We start from the raw sequence: 21,025 nt of genomic DNA, 5'->3' as shown, positions 1-21,025 counted from the left end.
AATAAAAAACATTTTGAAACGTTTTGAAAATACACCTCATTAGACTACCGATAGCGATATCGTTAGTAGCACATTGTACTACGCGAGTAGAAAAACATTACTTTGACACAACCCCTGTCTTGTCCCTCTCACGGACGTCAACAAACAAACTAGTTACAGTGAAAACGTTAACAAGGTACTAATGTATCGGCGAAAATTATTTAGCAAATTATTAACTCCCAAACTATTTATCCATAGTTTTGTTTAGGCGAAATGTTATTTCCCAACTCAACGTTTCGCACTAATATCATTTCCAACTAATGATTCGATAATTATTATTATGCAAATTATTACCTGGAATTTTTTTAAGATGTCATTTATGATTTCGTCAAATGTATTGATTGGCATACCTTAATTTAGCAACTTATTGAATGGCATCCAACCTACTTTTCTAGTGTCATTTATCCTGGCTGCTATAAAAAAAACCTAACATCGAGCGTAGCTCCCGCCTTAGCCTTCTGAACCTAAACTATCCAAGTCGCTTCTGCTCGAACCGTCTTGCTCGCTCGCTTCGCTCGCTCGCACAAATCAAATTAAAGTACAACTTTGCAATGTAAAAAATTGCCAAAATGTTATTTGACAATGTGTTATTTGCCTAAGCCAATCATTTGCTACATAATTATTTGCCACATAAATGTGTGATGAAGTAAAATTTGCAATTTAAACATGTTGCGAAATAAAAAATGCGAAGTAAAGTTATGCCAAATATTAGTTTGCCAAATGAAACTTTGGCGAAAGGTTGGTTGCTAAGTGAAATTTTGCGAAACATATTTCGCCGAAAAGCAGTACACCCGTTAACAAAACCGCGCTGTGACTGTGAACTAATTTTGTGCGCCGTTTTGATAAGAAGAAACATGCAGTCTTTACATAAATGTCGATAGTATTCATGATACAATGACTTCCCCTACCGGAATAATCAATTTATTTCGCGAGTAGCTTACATTACAGGAGATGAAGTCTCCTTTCCACGCGAGCAAAGTGTCCGCGCGCCGAGTGCCCCCCGCTAATCAGCCCACACGTGCCCGACGTGCGGCAACTGCCTAAGTATCGTCTGCGAGTAATTGCATGGGCTATTACTGCAGCTAACCGTTAACTTCCGTGAAGACGTTCTGCTGACGCAAGCATGAGATATGTAGGTATGTGCGAGGGAATAACGATAGTCAAGAGCTCTAGGTAGTACCAAGTCGTTAAATAGGTTAAATGCCCCAATACGGTACTGAGTTGAGTGGCCCTCATTATGCAGGTATAAACAATATTTTTTTCATCACACTTGCTCGTAAACAGTGTCGTAACATGCAGGCTACCTTGGTAGCAACCCCGCAAATAAAACCCTCGACCTTAATGTGCTTGTCATGAAGCCCGTGGTCGGTAAATGAGTCATTGCCCGTACTAATTTTGTTGTCATGAAGCCCAAGGTCGGTAAATGAGTGTGATACTGCATGGCGTGCAGGAGCGCGGCGCGCGCATGGTCAGGCTGGGGTAGGGCGACGCGGAGGCTGGCGCTGCCAAGAGCGCGTAGTTCGCGGTATCGGCATTTTTTGAAAAAATATTAGTTTTTCTTTTACAAATATACAATTTTACTCGCAAATGTGATGAAAAACATTGTATGTCGCACGGGCGGCACTAGAATTTTTTTTAATTTACCGCCCTTAAGACACAATGTACTATTTCATCACACTTGCTCGTAAACAGTGTCGTAACATGCAGGCTACCTTGGTTGCAACCCCGCAAATAAAACCCTCGACCTTAATGTGCTTGTCATGAAACCCGTGGTCGGTAAATGAGTCATTGCCCGTACTAATTTTCGTGTCATGAAGCCCAAGGTCGGTAAATGAGTTTGTTACTGCATGGCGTGCTGCTGCTCCGTGCGCGCGCTGCACAAGCACGCCATGCACTTGTTGCGGGGGGAGGGGGAGGGCGGCGGGGAGCTGGCGCTGCCAAGAGCGCAATCAGCGGTATCGGCAATTTTTGATAAAATATTAGTTTTTCTTTTACAAATATACAATTTTACTCGCAAATGTGATGAAAAACATTGTATGTCGCACGGGCGGTACTAGAATTACGAACATCGACTCATTAAAGCCCTCAGTCTTCGACTTCGGGCTTCTAATAGACTCTCGTTCGTAATTCCTTATTTACCGCCCTTAAGACACAATGTACTATTACTTTATCTCACATTTTGTTTCAAATTATAATTTCCACCCGTAAGATGTCACTATCAAATACGGTATTATCCTACATCGCGCTGTTAAGATTTTTCCATAATGGCAATCATAAGCTATGAAAGTCCTCATTATTTATCCTCATTGCACCGAATCTCTACTGCATCTATATTATAAGTAGCATAGCATTAATTAATTAAAGCCCAGTTCTTCAGCAGATTGTGGTATCATTTCTTGGGACTCTTATGGCGTAAATATAATGGTTAAGTAACATATTGAGTTGCTCTGACACAGCTTTCTAAAACTTCGATAGCCAACATCCATATCATTGTGACATCTTTAAATAGCGCTCCGCGGTCGAACGTTGTCCTTATTGACCTTATGAAGAGATTTGTAATTTCAATATTTTTTACCTCTCGACTTTACGATCGATTGTGTTAATAAAAAGTGTGAATAAAATAAGGCTTGTTATTAATATTCATAAGAATTATTACATAACGACGCCATTTTTTCACTTCAGATTTAATGTCGGTCTAATAACAACAATAACGTAGATTGATAGATAAAAACTTTTAGTCATCATCATCATCATCTCAGCCGTAGGACGTCCACTGTTGGACATAGGCCTCCCACATTGACCTCCAGTTGCCTCGGTTGGAAGTGGCTTGCATCTTGAAAAACTTCTAGTAAGAGTCACAAATAGGTAAAAAGAGAAACTTGGTCACGGTTTTAGTGTCAACTAGCAAGGACTTCTCAAAATAAAATGTTTACTTTTGAATTCTGGACTGATGTTTTTTATACCTGTATCTTATCTTGATTGTGTGTGTTTGCAGTACCAAATAAACGTTTTTATCTATCTATCTATCTATAAAGACCTCAATTCACAAGTGAGGCTTTACTTGCAGAGACGAATTTGAGCATCAACCTTTAAGGTCGCGGGTGAGCAAATAAATTATTTTAGTTCATCAACGTTTCCTTCTAAATCTTTAGTCCTAATCTAAACCCTTGGTTTTAATCAATTATTTAATAAATGAGATAAGGACCCACAGAAAGCATCAATGTTAACGCAGTTGATAAACGTTATTAAGCACCCGTCTGCAAGACGACGACAGCCACGGCTGCGTAATGCCTGCAATTACTGCGCCATTTAGCCTCCTGAGTGATATTAACTGCCAAGCTATAAGAACCAATCAACAGAAAAACAGATACCCGTAAACGACGCATCATGACAACTAATCACGATCACTGTGCTGAACACACAAATAATAAACATTATATAAACATATTAATCGTTCTGAGAAATCACGGATCTCCGAGAGATCCTTTTTAGGGTTCCGTAGTCAAAATGGCAAAAATGGAACCCTTATAGTTTCGCCATGTCTGTGTATCTGTCTGTCCGTCCGCGGCTTTGCTCAGGGACTATCAATGCTAGAAAGCTGTAATTTTGCACGAATATGTATGTAAACTATGGCAACAAAATGGTATAATTAAAATTTAAAAAAAAAACTTTAGTCTACCTCCCACAGAATTAAAGTGGGGGTGATTTTTTTTTCTCATCCAACCTTATAGTGTGGGGTATCGTTGGATAGGTCTTTCAAAACCATTAGAGAGTTCCTAATTATAACGATTTTTCGATTCAGTGATTTGTTTGCAAAATATTCAACTTTAAATTGCAAATTTTCATTAAAATTGAGCGTCCCCCCCCCTTTAAAATCTAAACCGGTGGGTGGAAAAATTAAAAAAAAAACAGGATGGTATTAAGTATATCAAACTTACGAGGAAAACTATAACGGTTAAGTTTTCTTGAGTATTATTAGTAGTTCAAGAGTAAATAGCAGCCTAAGGTATAAAATACACTTAAACTTGTGTTCGATATATCGCCTTTTTTATTCTAGTTTTAATTTGCAAAAGCGCTGCGCTAAGTCTGACTGAAACGAAACGCAGCCTACGAAGGTATTGGCTATGGTCTGCGCGCGCAACTAGTGTCAATTTGAACTCGCCAGAAGAAGGCACATTTTATTTCAATATTTTATTAATTAATTAAAACCTACTACATCAAGAGAACATTTTAGTTGTGCTGTGTTAAAGAATATTATTTTGTGTAATCCGTGCGTACGTGTGACTTTTTTAAGACATTTAGATTTGACCTAAGCCTGGACTGCTGAAAACTTTCGACGGGTTCGCTATCGTAGAGGAAAGGCATGGTGAGTCTTTTGTAATTAATCTGGAATGATAAAGGCAGTATTAACCGAAAGCCCATCTTTCTGTGTCCAGTTTTTTAGGTCATTCTAAACAACCAGTTTCTCCTCATACAGTCCATTTGCTTCGAAAACTTTTCTTTACGTGGTTCCGTGACGCCACATTTTTTGGCCTCCGATCCGAATTTTCTATTAAAAAGTTACACTATTCTGTTACCCATTATACCGTGAATCGTATTCACGTCATATTTCTGTAAAATAAACATCTTAAATCATTTTTTTCACGTGTGTAATTGCACACGGGCGAGTTCATTTTTTTGTTTCAAGTTGGCAAGTCCATTGTTATTCATTTGTCCGTGACAGAATTTAAAAATGGCGCCAATAATAGAGGGTGAAGATTGTGAATCACAATTAAAAATTTTAAATTTGAAAAAAGAATATCTGTTCAGTAAGGTTCAAAAGGCTTATGATTTATCCAAAACACTTAGAATGGATAGCTTAGATTCGGTGCAGAGATTTTTGGTACAGTATTCAGAACTCGACGACGCTCGTAGCGACTTCGAAAATATTGTTATGAATATTGTTGTACTTGAATTGCAACAGTCACCAGATTCTAAGCCCTCGACAAGCGTACTAGAGAGTTTTGACGATTTATTTTATGCGTGCAAACGAGTAGCTTTGAACTGTGAAAAGTTAAACCAGGAGCAGTCGGCGAATTTACGTCAAACAAATAATGAGAGCAATTTAGGTAGGCCGTCATTGCCTAAGCTTACTTTGATCGAATTCGATGGTCAGATTGAAAATTGGACGACGTTTTACGATACTTTCGTGTCTTTAGTACATAATCGTAGCTTCGATGACATCGACAAATTTCACTATCTGTTGTCATGTGTGAAGGGTTCCGCACTAAATATGGTAAAAAATCTTCCGATCACTGCTAATAATTATGCCGTAGTGTGGCAAAGTTTATTAGACAAGTATCATGATCAAAGGGCATTGACCGGGAGATATTTAGACCGAATGCTGGGTTTACCCCGCTGACAAAAGATAGTGTCGCGAATTTGACTTCGTTTATTGAAACTTTTGACCATTCATTGAAAGCTATTAAAGCATTGAAAATTCGAGATTTAGATGACTACCTATTCTGCCATATTGCCTTACGCGGGCTCGATAGCCACACGCGAAAGTTATTCGAAGAAAGCCGGGATCAAAACGAGTTGCCGACTTTCAAAGAACTAATTGATTTCGTGAATAAACAAATTAAAGTACTCGAACATACTTTCCCGAGTACTAGCTCCTGCACCGCTTCTTCGTCAACTCAAAACAAAACAAAATCTGTTTTTATTCCAAACAAATACAGTACACCGCAACCGAGTAAGCCTACTCAATCGAATAACATGTATTATAAAAATTCACGATCTCCCCAGGTTCCGCCTAAACTTGGCTTGACTACAACTCGAAACGACACTCATAACTATAAAAAGTCGATATGCGTGCATTGTAATTTAAATCATATGATTTACCGGTGCGAACAGTTTCGTAAACTGTTAGTTCAGGATAGGATTGACCGTGTCAACGCCTTAAAATTATGCACGAATTGCTTAAAATCTAGTCATGATTCTTCTGAGTGCAGAAGCTACATGACTTGTGGAGTATGTTCTTCGCCTCACCATTATTTGCTTCATCGCGACGCGGGTGCGCCGTCAGCCGTGCTGACGCCGCAGCTGCCCCTTTTTGACGCAGGCGCGTCGTCAGCCGTGCTGACGTCGCAGCCATCTCGCTCTAACGTATGCGTAGCCGGGATAAATCCGTCACACTCCGTGAGTGTCGATGCGGATACTGACGTCGCGTTAAAAGAATCGCTTCATTCCGTGAATGAAGACGCAAACTATGGTGTTGTGTTAGGTACTACTCGCATACACATTGCTGATATCGCGGGTCAACCGCAGAATTGCCGTGCAGTTCTAGATTCGGGTGCTCAAAGCTCGTTCATTACGTTAGATTGTGCTCAACGTTTGGGCCTGCGTCGCAACAAATGTCCGTTTACCGTGTCTGGACTAGGCGGCGAAGTAGTTAAAAACTATGGTATTATTACTTGCGACATAAAACCGTGTAAATCGGACGTTCCGAGTTTTGCGGTAGATATGGTAGTGGTAGCCAAAGTTTCGTCGGAAATGCCGAATATTTCGTTTCCGTACGAGGTTGTGGAAGAGTATAAGCGTTTCGACTTAGCTGACCCATTGTTCTACGAAAAGTCAGCGGTTGATATTTTATTAGGCAACGATGTAGTGTCAGAATTAATTAAAGACAAGCCGGTCAACATTAAGTCAAATATACCGAATGTTATTGAGACAGTATTTGGTTACGTAGTAAGTGGAAAACTGTACTATGATTCTCAATTAACCTCACAAAATTTCCACTTATCGGTCTGTGAAGAGAAAAGTCTGGACAAAACGTTGCGTGATTTTTGGGAAGTAGAGGAATTGCCGTGCAAACCTGTACTTAGTCCGCTGGATCAGCTGGCAGAGGATATTTACGCGAACGAGCATAGCCGCGACGAGAGCGGTAGATACGTCGTTCCTCTACCATTTGTGCCTGACACCCCGCCGCTCGGGGATTCGCGCGCTGCCGCTGAACGCAGGCTTCTAGCGACGGAACGAAAACTCGCACGCTCACCAGTATTACAACAGGCGTACAATGATTTCATGCTAGAATATGAGAAGCTGGATCACATGGAGTTGTATACTGGAAGTGAGCCTAGTAGATATTTAATTCCGCATCACAGTATACTCAGACCGAGCAGTACGACAACACCTTTACGCGTAGTCTTCGATGCTAGTGCGAAAACAAGTACCAACGTCTCTCTCAATGACACTCAGTTATCTGGGCCTAACCTATACCGTGATATAGGGTCCATATTAACCAACTTTCGATTATTTGAATACTGCTTTGCTAGTGATATTTGTAAAATGTACCGCGCGATTTTAATACGCAAAAATGATAGGAAATATCAACATATATTGTATAGATCGTCCGTTGACGAACCCATTAAGATTTACGAACTAAAAACGATAACTTATGGTGTAAGTAGCTCGCCGTTTCTTGCTATACGGACTTTGCTGCAGTTAGCTAGCGACGAAGGTGAACGTTTCCCTTCTGCTGCTGCCGTCATAAGGCAAGGCATCTACATGGACGACGCCTTGTGGTCGTGTGAGACGTTCTCACAAGCATGCGCACTACAAGACGAGTTGGTAAATATATTTCAATCAGCGGGACTTATTCTTAAAAAATGGTCCAGTAATAGCAAGGAGCTACTCGAGCGCTTACCTGTAGAACATCGCGAAACTAGCATTTCTTTCGAAAAGGACAAAAATGACGCCTCTTTAAAGCTTCTAGGTCTGAAGTGGGCGCCATTAGTTGATGCATTTAGTTTTTCCGTAAATAAGCAAGACTCAGTTATGACCAAGAGATCTGTTTTAAAAATATTAGCTTCGATATATGACCCCGTGGGTTTTATATCTCCATGCACTTTCGTCGCGAAATGCATAATGCAGGATCTCTGGAAGTTAGGCATCGGTTGGGATGAGCAGCTACCTAGCGATGTTTGTCAGCAATGGCTAGAATTTATTTCTGAGCTGCCTAGATTGTCAGAATTACAAATTGAGCGCCATGTCCTGCTTCCAGGGGTAACTGAATGCGAGTTAGTAGGGTGCTGTGACGCATCATCACGAGGTTACGCCGCGTCGATTTACGTTATTTCACGACGTGAGCGTCAAGTCAAGTGTAGGCTGCTTATAGCTAAATCCAAGGTAGCTCCAGTGAAGCCGGTGACTATTCCCAGGCTCGAGCTCATGGCGGCAGCACTCCTTAGCAAACTAATGAAGTATATCGTAGGATCACTATCGCGTGTTAACGTCACTCGCATTACCGCTTTAACTGACTCGTCGATAGTTCTGTCTTGGATCCAAACTGACGCGTATAAACTCAAAACTTTTGTGTGTAACCGTGTTACTCAAATTATAGAGGTGCTTCCACCTCACGTCTGGCGTCATGTTAATAGCGAAAATAACATGGCAGACATTAGTTCACGTGGCGTTTCTCCCGCGCAGTTCATAGTGTGTAGTTCGCAGTGGTTTGAAGGTCCTGCTTGGATGTACGAAAATAGGAAAAATTGGCCTATTTCGTGTCATTTCAATAAGAACGAATCAGAAATTCCGGAAATGAAAGCTAATTGCAACTCATTTAATTTATTAAGTCAACAAAATGTCGAAGAGAGTAAGGTGGAATTTTTTGAAAGAGTTTGCAATCAGTTTTCTTCGTATTCAAAATTGCAAAGAACGGTAGCTCGAATTTTGAAATTATTCCGTAGGTTTCGCAAAGAGGCACCTATTGAAAATCAGGACGTTCTTACCACCAACGATTTAAATCAAGCGCATGATTGCTTGATTAAAGTAATACAAAGTGCTTACTTTAATCAAGAAATTATTGATCTATCAAAGGGCAAAACGTATATTCCTTCGTTAAGGAAGCTTGCACCTTTCTGTGATTCCCGTGGATTCCTAAGGGTGGGGGGTAGAATTCCTCACTCAGATTTACCATATAATGCGAAGCATCCGTTGTTGCTTCCAAAGCGTTGTAGGTTTGTTAATCTACTTATAGAGTATTTTCATGTCAAATATTTACATGTCGGGCCGCGAACCTTACAAAGTATTATTTCGCAAAGGTACTGGATTTTATCTGCTCGTAGCATAATTCGGTCAATTCTTTCAAAATGTAAGACTTGTTTTAAATGCAAACCAACAACGCTTCAGCCTAAAATGGGAGATCTACCGGCGTCTCGATTGCAACCGAATAAAGTCTTTGAGCATGTAGGAGTAGACTTGGGCGGTCCATTCTACATTAAAGAGAGTTTGCGACGCAATGCGAAGATAGAGAAGGCATACTTAGCGCTTTTCGTATGTTTTTCAACTAAAGCCGTTCATCTGGAGGTTCTCTCATCATTATCCGCCGACTGCTTCTTGGCTACATTAGACAGATTTGTATCGCGGCGCGGGTTGTGTGCGTGTATCTATTCGGACTGCGGTACGAATTTCGTCAAAGCTAGTAAGCATCTTGTTGAAGTTCAAAACTTTATTTCTAATAAGCGCAATCAAGATGATATCTTGAGCGGTTGTGCGCAGCGTCAAATTGACTGGAAATTTAACTTTCCTACAGCTGCAAACATGGGAGGTCTATGGGAAGCAGGAATTAAGTCCGCAAAATATCATTTAGTGCGCGCTGTAGGTGAAAAAGCTCTCACGTTTGAAGAGCTTTCGACAGTTTTTTGCAAAATTGAGGCTATAATGAATTCACGTCCATTATACGCACTACCAGCTAGTGACAACCCTAGCGAGTTTAACGTGCTAACTGCCGGGCATTTTCTGATAGGCAAGAGTCTGACTGCTGTACCAGAATATAGTCTCGCGGACGTCCCAGTTAGTCATTTGTCACGTTGGCAATATTTACAAAACTGTTCTCAACTGTTTTGGAAAAAGTGGAGCCAAGACTATTTAAATACTTTGCAACAAAGACCAAAGTGGTTCACATCTCCACCTAATCTAAAAATTGGTGACATAGTTCTTGTCAAAGATGATCAAGTCAATTCATATCATTGGCCTCTTGCCAAAATTGAAATTGTTCATCCTGGCTTGGATGGAGTTATCCGAAAGGTAACTCTTCGGTCCAAAGGAAGGCTGTTCCAAAGACCTGTAAATAAACTTAGTTTTCTGCCATATGCTAACTGATAGGTACTTCAGTAATTACGTTAATTTATTTAGTTATCAGAGGTGGAAAACCTTTTTTTCTTTTATTCATATCTTCATTCATTTAATGAACCCCTCTTATTTTAGTGGGAAAGCTCCATGGTGCTTTCGGTGGGGGGTGTTCGATATATCGCCTTTTTTATTCTAGTTTTAATTTGCAAAAGCGCTGCGCTAAGTCTGACTGAAACGAAACGCAGCCTACGAAGGTATTGGCTATGGTCTGCGCGCGCAACTAGTGTCAATTTGAACTCGCCAGAAGAAGGCACATTTTATTTCAATATTTTATTAATTAATTAAAACCTACTACATCAAGAGAACATTTTAGTTGTGCTGTGTTAAAGAATATTATTTTGTGTAATCCGTGCGTACGTGTGACTTTTTTAAGACATTTAGATTTGACCTAAGCCTGGACTGCTGAAAACTTTCGACGGGTTCGCTATCGTAGAGGAAAGGCATGGTGAGTCTTTTGTAATTAATCTGGAATGATAAAGGCAGTATTAACCGAAAGCCCATCTTTCTGTGTCCAGTTTTTTAGGTCATTCTAAACAACCAGTTTCTCCTCATACAGTCCATTTGCTTCGAAAACTTTTCTTTACGTGGTCCCGTGACGCCACAACTTGGAATATTTCGTACAAAATACGAAATCCTTAGAAAAATATTACTTAATTTTTTCGTAATGGCTGCGGAACCCTATTTCGGGCGTGTCCGACACGCTCTTGGCAAGTTTTATTATTTGCTCATTAAGTTAACAACAGATAATAATACATCTTGAGCCTTAAGAAAATATTGAGAAATGTGTACGGAAATGTGTGTGAATGTGTGCATACGACATAGAGGAATTTACCAACAGACTGGTGATGATAATTAGCATCTGAATCTGATTTTTCACAACATTAGTGGTAGTTACTTGCGCCGCTTGCGCCATTTTTTTTTTTTTTATTCGACTGGATGGCAAACGAGCAAGTGGGTCTCCTGATGGTAAGAGATCACCACCGCCCATAGACACTGCAACACCAGGGGAATTGCAAAATAAATGCGTTGGCAACCTAGAGGCCTAAGATGGGATATCTCAAGTGCCAGTAATTTCACCGGCCATACTGGCACAATTAGTTTTTAGGGTTCTGGAGCCAAAATGGCAAAAACGGAACCCTTATAGTTTCGCCATGTCTGTCTGTCTGTCTGTCCGTCCGTCCGCAGCTTTGCTCAGGGACTATCAATGATAGAAAGCTGTAATTTTGCACGGATATATTATATGCAAACTATGCCGACAAAATGGTACAATAAAAAATAAAAAAAAAATTTTTTTGGGTAGATACCTCCCATACGTACGGGGGTGTTTTTTTTTCTCATCCAACCATATAGTGTGGGGTATCGTTGGATAGGTCTTTTAAAATTAGGGGTTTGCTAAGACGATTTTTCGATTCAGTGATTTGTTTGCAAAATATTCAACTTTAAAGTGCAAAATTTCATTAAAATCGAGCTTCCCCCCTCCCCTGTGAAATCTAAACAGGTGGGTGGAAATTTAAAAAAAAAATCAGGATGGTAGTAAGTATATCAAACTTTCAAGGAAAACTATAACGGCTAAGTTTGCTTGAGAATTATTAGTTGTTTAAGAGTAAATAGCAGAATAAGGTATAAAATATACCTAAAACTGGAAGATTCCGTATAAAATACGAAATCCTTAGAAAAATATTAATTATTTTTTTCGTAATGGCTACGGAACCCTATTTTGAGCGTGTCCGACACGCTCTTGGCCGGTTTTAATTTTAAGCCCGTTGACTTATGACATGATTATGTTTCCTTTTTTTATCAAAAACACGACAGTTTTATACACATGCATTTCAGATAGATGACATTTTGCAACACGGTCAGTCGGTCACTTTGCGATGTGGACTATAAGCCATGTGGCAAATTTTGCGATTTAGTCATTCTACTAGCAACCTGAGCCGGCCAATCAGAGTGCTTGGCATCTTTTCTTGCAAATAAATTGTATGATATTTCCATTCTATTGGCTAATTCTTCAATGGAATGCGATGGCCCAGCCAAACAACGCGAAACAAGAGAGGACAACTTTCGACATAGGCTATTAGCATGGTGACGCCAGAAAACGAGAGTAGCCGTTAAGTGCAGTTTGTGAACTCCAGCGCAGCGCAGGGGCAACGACCTGTCAGATTACGAACTGTAAACAACAACCCTTTTGAGCACGAAATAAAGTTACATACTAAGAGGCTATTCCACCATCCATTCATTAGCGTTAACCGACGATTAAATGTAATGCCGTCTCCGGTCTATTCGAACAAAACAAATACAGACGGCATCACACCTAACCGCAGTTAACACTAATCAATGGATGGTGAAACAGCCCCTAAATAAAATATCATATCAATAAAGCTACGACAAATTGGCTTCATCTTTTAATTGTACGGTTTGGCAAATGCAAACCTTCGGTGATACTGCAATGCCGCGTAACCTACAAAAGTAGCTTTGAGATTACGCGGCTGGTATATAATAAACACACAGGTATTTATATTAACGCTCTCCTGATGTCCTCGAGTCAGATACGCGGCATTAGCTATAGTTGCAAGTGTTTATGTACTTATACTTAATGGGGTTAGTTTAATGCTTAAAGAAACCTCATCTCGATACCAAAATACCTCATATCTGCTAAAATATTACCAAAGAGATTGAAGACATCTTGTGTTTTCTTTAATAAAGTCTCTACAACTCTACAACTACTATTTTATTTAATGTAATACAACGGTTTTATCTACATGGCATATCCGCTACCACACGCGCACGACCGCTACGGTTTGTGCAATGCATATGCGATCAAGCAAGTCCTTGTTGATTTTGCAGGAAAAAAGCTCGTGCATTAATATTGAAGGTATCGTCAGTTTTCCAATGCAATCTTGTTCCTACAAATGTAGGTTAAGGAGCTTGGTTCATCACTTCGCCAGTCTTTGATCGATATGGAAATACATGGGCACTCTTCCGTGAGTCGTACGTTTTTTTGAGAGCTTAAATTCAAGTTGCTATAAAAAGTGAATTTGAAGATAATCTTACATTAACATTACGTAATTCACACTTTGTGTTACTTAAAAATCTTTTAACAAAAAATCCAACAACTTAAAAGTTGATAGACCTTGTCCCTTGTCTTACCTCTATATAAATTAAATAAGAAATAAGCTTTACGATGAAAAAAGATCGTGCGGAAACCTGCACAACCGACGAAACAATTCAATGGTGTTGTTGAAGTTCCCAGTCCGCAATGGGCCCGCGCGTGTGCGACCCAGGTCCTTTCATTCTTGGAGTTGGATTGTGACCGGCAGTAGGAGGTATTTAGGCTGGAATGATGATGATGATTCTACTTTTGTAATTTTGATGCTTCTTTGGATGATTGCGTTGACAAAATGAATATTAAACATTAATTATCTCGATAGATGTGGTACTTAAAATATGTCTCAAAAACTACTTTTCGCTACGTATGTACCTATCTTATCTTATCTTATCTTATCGTTAGGGGTCCTTGCGGATACACTTCGACCCGTAGGGATCTTTTGTGTAATTACCCCTCCTTCGCACTTACTCTATTGCCTTTATCACCTCGTCCATAAATTGGATGATTTGACGTAGCGGTAGTGCCTTAAAGTCTCCTGGTGCGGGGTATCCGTCGCCAAAGAGTCTCATTCTTGATCTGGCGAGGGCGTCACATTCACACATAATGTGTTCCATTGTTTCGTCTTCCTCGCCACATATTCTACAGACTTCATTGTCCTGTAGTCCCATCTTTACTAGTATGTGTTTAGTATTGAAGTGACCTGTGAATGCCCGACGATATGTCGGAGTTGTTTCCTACTGAGTGTCCAGAGTTTTTTAGTCCAGCTTGTGCTGACATTTTCGATGAATCGTTTTGAATGCTTTAGACCTTCCAGTGTTTTCCACTCTTGTTGGTGTTTAAGTTTGGTGTGGTCGTTTATGGCATTCTTCATGGTTCCCTGTGAGAGTCCCACATACGGCTCGGGCCTATGTTTTTGTTCATTGACCCTTCCCTTGCTAGCTCATCTGCTTTTTCATTTCCGATGAAGCCTTTGTGTCCTGGGATCCAAACCAGTCTCACTCTATTGCGTCTGCCAAGCTTGTTTAGTGCTTGTACTCCATTATAGATCAGTCTTGAGTCAACCTTTGGCGATGTGAGCGCCTTTAGGGCTGCTTGACTGTCACTGAGTATATAGATGGTTTTTTCCCTTACCTTCCTATCTATATTCTCCTGTGCACAGGCGATAATTGCATACGTCTCTGCTTGAAAGACAGTTGCATAATTTCCCATGCTTACGCTACTGTTAAAGTCCTTGGCATGAATGCCGGCTCCTGTACCGGATTTCATTTTAGATCCATCCGTGTACCATGAATTTACACTGCCTTCCGGCAGTGTCAGTCCTTCTGCCCATTCAGCCCTTGTGGGAACATGAACCTTGAAGTTCCTTCGGAATATGTACTTTGGTTGCATTTTGTCGCAACCCATCGCCATTATACTATCAAGGTATTCGTTTTGTTCCATTTTAGTGTGCTTTGTCCTTGGAGCGGAATCGTTCCACAGGCCGTACATTTTCATTCTGTGCAACGACTTCCGCGCTTCGGATTCTATAGCAATATGCAGTGGTGGTAAGTCCAGTAAGACTTCCATTGCTGCTGTCGGCGTTGTTTTGAACGCCCCTGTGATAGCCATGCAGGCCATTCTCTGGATTTTTGCCAGTAGATTCCTACATGTGCTTAGTTGTGCCCTAGGCCACCAGGCGAGGCACCCATACAGTATGATGGGTCTCACCATTATGGTGTAGATCCATCTCAGTACTTTTGGGTTCAGTCCCCATGTTTTTCCATATGCGGATCTACACATGCCAAAACTCTCTCGTCGCTTTGGTCACTGTGTATTCCACCTGTTTTTTCCAGTTAAGTCCTTTATCAAGGATTATTCCAAGATATTTTACTTCATTGGAAAGTCTTAGTTCCCTGTCATACATTCTTAAAGTCTGTATGCTTTTTAGGTCCCTTTTTCTGGTAAATGGTATTACCACCGTTTTGCTCGGATTTATGGAGAGGTGATATTCTTTGCACCACCTCTCTACTTTGTTTAGAGCTACGTTCATGATTCCCGATACTGTGTTTGGGAATTTCCCATTGACAAGTATTACTAGGTCATCTGCATAACCCACTGTTTGTACTGGGCCTGTGTTGAGATCCTCTAGTAGCGAGTTTATCACCAAGCTCCATAGCGTGGGCGATAAAACCCCTCCTTGAGGGCATCCTTTTGTGGCTGTGGCTGATAATTCTTCTCCTAGCAAGGTTGAAGTTATCAGTCTGCTGTTGAGCATTCTTTCCATCCATCTGCAGATAGTGGGTTCAATGCCATGTCTATCCGCAGCAGTTTTGATGGCATGATACGTTGTACGATCAAATGCTCCTTCCACGTCCAGAAACGCAGCCAGGCAGAGCTCTTTATTCTCTATTGCCTGTTCCGCTTTGCTTACTACCAGGTGTATCGCTGATTCTGTCGACTTCCCCGGTTGGTAGGCGCATTGCATTTTATGCAGTGGATGCCGTTTTAGCGGTCCGTCCCTTATGTATCTGTCAACCAATTTTTCCAATGTTTTCAGGAAGAATGATGACAGGCTTATTGGCCTATATGATTTGGCATCATTATAATCTGCCTTACCAGGTTTTGGAAGGTAGATTACCTTAACTTGTCTCCACACACGCGGTACGTGTCCGAAGGCTAGGCATGCTCTGTACAATCTACTAAGATGTGGTATAAGTACATTAGCTCCTTCTTGTAGTAGAACTGGATAAACACCATCTGGTCCTGGTGTTTTATAAGGGCGAAAGGTGGACAAAGCCCACTTTAACTTATCGTGATCTACTACTTTTTTGGCAGTATCCCAATTGTGCCTTGTGGTATGTACCTACCTTTTATTGTAATATTTGATATTATCATAGGTATTTTAGTAACGTTAACGGTCCATCATACTTTAATTACTTACCTACAATACGAACATTGTTTTGGCAATGCATGATTTAACACAATTTTAATTATTTTTTTCTCCATGTGCTATTTATGACTATTTGTGTTCTAATAAATATTTAAATTACAAATGTTCGTAAAAAACGCATAGGTAATCTTCAAAATTATACCACCAAAGGTTATACGATACAAGGTAGGTATGTACATTGCTCAGAGAACGACCCAATGATACCGCGCTCACCTCGGCTGCATGTTTGAAGTGCATCAATAAAGCATCTCAAGACCAGGATAAGGACGCAGAAACAGGGACCGATCAATTCACAGATTTTCATTGCGCCGATTTTCGTTTCGCAGATAAAACTATTTGCAGATGTCGGTTGGCAGAATAACGTTTGGCATAATTTCACTAAGCAACTTACTGGTTCGTTAATTAGATATACAGTCAGCTAAAGTTTAAACAAATAAATACCTAACTATGAGAGGGAAATAATAACTACACCAATAGACCCAGCCGAACGTAGCGATGATAAGGAACGGTCCCTACTTGTAGTAAAGAGCCGGAAGAAATCAGGTTAGAAACAAACGACTAATTATTTACAAGACATGTAGATTAGAAAACCTCATTAAGAAATCTTTAAATAAATTTAGTTAGTTTAGTTTATTTATTTACTCAACATAACAATTACATTATATAAATACATTAAGTCAGATTATATAACGCTATTCTACCAGTAGGCCGCAAAAGAGCTCATTCACATGTCACTTTTCTTAACTGTGTCAGCATTTTTGGAAAGAAAAGAAGAATGCGCCGCAAGAAACTTGCCAGAAAATCATTTGTAAACAAAAATATTAAAATTAATATAAATATCCAAGCTATAATTAACCGTATCGTTATATATTATTCCGATGTAAAAAGGGGAAAATCCAATTTTATCATTTTACTAGCTGTTGCCCGCGACTCCGTCCGCGCAAAGTATGAAGAATAGTTTACGTCCTATTCTCAGACCAACCGAATATACACAAAAAAAATCATATAAATCGGTCAAGCCGTTTCGGATGAGCTTGGTCACAAACACTGTGACACGAGCATTTTATATAATATGTATTAGATACATAATAGTTTATGGGAATTGACATTAAATATTAACATAAAATTATTTTGACAAGAAATAAAATAAAATAAAGTTATGTATTGTGTTATGTAGAAGCCGTGGTGGCCTAGTGGTTTGACCTATTGCCTCTCAAGCAGAGGGTCGAGGGTTCAAACCCCGGCTCGCACCTCTGAGTTTTTCGAAATTCATGTGCGGAATTACATTTGATATTTACCACGAGCTTTGCGGTGAAGGAAAACATCGTGAGGAAACCTGCACAAATCTGCGAAGCAATTCAATGGTGCGTGTGAAGTTCCCAATCCGCACTGGGCCCGCGTGGGAACTATGGCACAAGCCCTCTTGTTCTGAGAGGAGGCCTGTGCCCAGCAGTGGGACGTATATAGACTGGGATGGATGGAAAGTTATGTATTAAAAATAATTAAAAGTAACATGATAGCTTGACATTCTACACTCTAATATTAATGTCATTTACTTTACCACCTGGTAAAATTATCTACTGATGTAAATAAACATGAATTCGAATTCACATGAGAACTTGATGTGACGAAGGCGTGGTTCCTACCTGTAGGAAACGTCGGCGGCGAGAAACACGTAGTTGATCGCGTAGTGCGCCGCGGTGTAAGTCACTAACGCTGCCAGCAGGAAGTTGAGCAGGTGGAAGCGGCGGAACTGCCCCAGCTCCTTCATCAGCTGGTCGCAGTCCACGCCAGCGCCCGCGCCGTCCGTCTGCCCTGGCTTATCCGCCATCACCACAGAAGTCAGACCACCTCAACTCCCTGACTTTGGACACCAAGTCCGCTGCGTTGCTGTGCCCGCAACTATTTCGAATTCCAGGTTAAACGTTTCAAAGGATCTTGATCAATATTTTCATAGTCCAGTCTTGAAATTTGACCGTATTTAAAAACAAAAATAAGCACCGCAACTTTGTATTTAACAATTCAAAGTTTACTTTCTCCAGTTTACGTAAAGTTGGTGTTATTGTGTGGGCGCGCGGGTGCGTGAGCGAGGATGTGCGCGCACGCCGGCCGCCGCGCTACTGCGTGTGCGGCCACTCACGCGCATGATGCGATTTCTTTAGCCTTACGGCTGCAGATGCAAAATGATTTAATTGTTTCCACTAAACCTTGTGACTTGGGCATTAGTTTTTAGGGTTTCGTACCCAAAGGGTGCCAACGGAACCCTATTACTGAGACTCCGCTGTCTGTCCGTCTGCCACAGGGCTCTATCTCTTGAGCCGTAATAGCTAGGCACTTGAAATTTTCACAGATTATGTATTACAGTAGCCGCGACAACAACAAATACTAAAAATAAAATAATGTTACAAATTAAAGGGAGTCGTCATACAAGAACGTGTTTCATTCAGCGATTTTTGATTGCTAGGCTGCCAAGATGACGGCCGTCAGTTGCTAGGGGCAACGCCCGTGACCCTATATTGTTTAATGTTTAACTACTTATTAATTTGCGATTTTATTAGTGCTATTTTATAAAACCTTCGATAATTATAATAATTGTCTCTAAGACCGTGGTTTATTTTTTTGTGCAAAAGCCAACTTCAATAAAGCACTCACAGCCGCTGTATTTAATGTTTTTTACACTAAAATTGTCCGTTTTAATTCATACTAAGTAACACTATTTATTTACAAGGTCAAAATTTAAAACTAATTCATAATAAGTTGTTCTTTATTCAACATATTTTTTCACCTCAGAACCTCAAACAGGCAGGTTTTGCTATGAGAAATCAGTGAGCAAAATCGCATTTTGCTCACTCCGTGAGACAAAGTAACTTTTTAATTATTTTTTTTAAATGCTGAGTACAGTGTTGGGTCTACTCACTGAATTCCAAATATTTGAACCAAAGAGGATTTGAACTTTACTTTGATCTGTCATTTCACTTTAACACGAAAAAAGCGAGAGATAAGATCAAATGTGTTGATTACAATCTTAAATTAAATTTTTGAATATTAAAAAATATATCGATAAGTAGGTACCTAATAAATTACATGACAACGAAATATTTCCAAAATGTAAATTTTCCCTATCTTTCAATAAAGTATGCAACCTCGTTGCACGAAAGCCGCTTCTCTTGTTTTTTTTTATAAAAGAATCCCGTATACTGCCTCTACAGTTGGAATAAATGTTTGTTAAATTGAATTAATTTTTAACAAATCTATTTATGTTTATGTATTATATAATTTAATTTGTAAATCTTAATAAAATTCATATTTAAAGGTTTAATAACATTTACAATAAATTATACGTTTATTGTTCAACCTTTTTAATGACCCCAAGATAAGGCTTTTTGCAGAATTAAAAAATAAGTGTGACATTAGTAAAAGATCGAAGTTCTAAAATACAATGCATGTTATGAGTATGAGATTTGTATTGTATCTACTGGACACTTTTTTAAGGTTTTAAATGTGATTATTATATTTTTTTCTTAAAAATCGGATTCTATTTAAAAAAATGTGTTTGTTTTGTAAACAGGTAGGTATATGTGGTTTTATTCTTATGTTACATTTAAATTATGTTCTCGCTGCTGAGGTGAAAAATTGTATGTGTCACACGAGACCAAAGTTTTTTTGCATCTCGTGTATTTAAATCCCTTGCTGTTCTCAGGATTCTAACCAAGAATCACTCGCTGACGCTCGTGATTCAATTATAGAATCCTTCGCTTACTCGGGATTCAAAATAAACACTCGCAACAAAAAACAACTTTGCTCTCTTGTTGCACAAATAACTATTATTAACTTGTAATGTAATGTAACTAATTATGTTTGTTCAGGTGGAATTAAATAAGGCGAGGCATCGCTAAACAATAATAAAAATAAATAAATATCACGGGACAATTCACACCAATGAGGGCTATCGTTTTTTTGTCTCACTAGATGGCGCACTGTTGCATGAGGTTTTTAAGTATGGCTTTCAAAGTCTGTTATTACGGGCGTGAAAACAAAGTTTAGATTAAAATCATATTTAATACACCTTAAAACCGTACCATAAAAATATCGAGCATGCCACAGTGTTGCATAGTCCCCGTTTTGTTCGGAAAAAAGGGAGGACAAAGGTTTCTGAAAGACAAAACTGTCTCAAAAAACAGACATTCATTGCCCCGGAACGCATATTTGCCATAATTAATTTCAGATATTGCAAAATATTCACAAAATTATTCTAATTATAAATAAACCCGCGTAGCTCACCCAAAAACTATGAGATTTGACATTTCGGAGACCTCACGCTACACTAGCGCCTCTAGTGGCGAATTCATACGCGATAGCACTCATTGACCTAGCCCCAAAGTAAGCTTAGCAAAGCTTGTGTTATGGGTACTAAGCAACGGATGAATATAATTATATAGATATAGATACATACTTAAATACATATTAAACACCCAAGACCCGAGAACAAACATTTTTTTTCGTTCGTCTAGGAATGCTTTTAATTAGGAAACCAAATCAGGATCTGATGATCGGATCCTAAGGAAATCGAGGGAAGTCTTCAAATATTGTAGAGACACCTATGGTAATTTCGATATCTTTAGTAGTAACTTGTGCATTTGCTCTTGAAAATCATCATTTCGTGAAGTGGAACTGATGATGAAGACCACATTTGACCAACCGAGCTACTACTCTGTCGGGGCGATTTAAAATGGGCTGTTAAAAATTAGGTTAATTAACAGAGTTCTAGACTACTAGAC

At 39.6% G+C, this 21,025-nt stretch overlaps 1 pseudogene; it reads right to left on the bottom strand.

Annotated features, from left to right (window-relative positions):
• Nucleotides 1–18,401, bottom strand: part of LOC141436635 (solute carrier family 22 member 3-like) — a 36,003-nt pseudogene extending 17,602 nt beyond the window's left edge.
• Between the last annotated feature and the right edge of the window lie 2,624 nt (nucleotides 18,402–21,025).

Source organism: Choristoneura fumiferana, chromosome 16 (assembly GCF_025370935.1).
Source record: "Choristoneura fumiferana chromosome 16, NRCan_CFum_1, whole genome shotgun sequence".
NCBI lineage: Eukaryota > Metazoa > Arthropoda > Insecta > Lepidoptera > Tortricidae > Choristoneura > Choristoneura fumiferana.
This window is presented reverse-complemented; position numbering and strand designations above follow the sequence as displayed.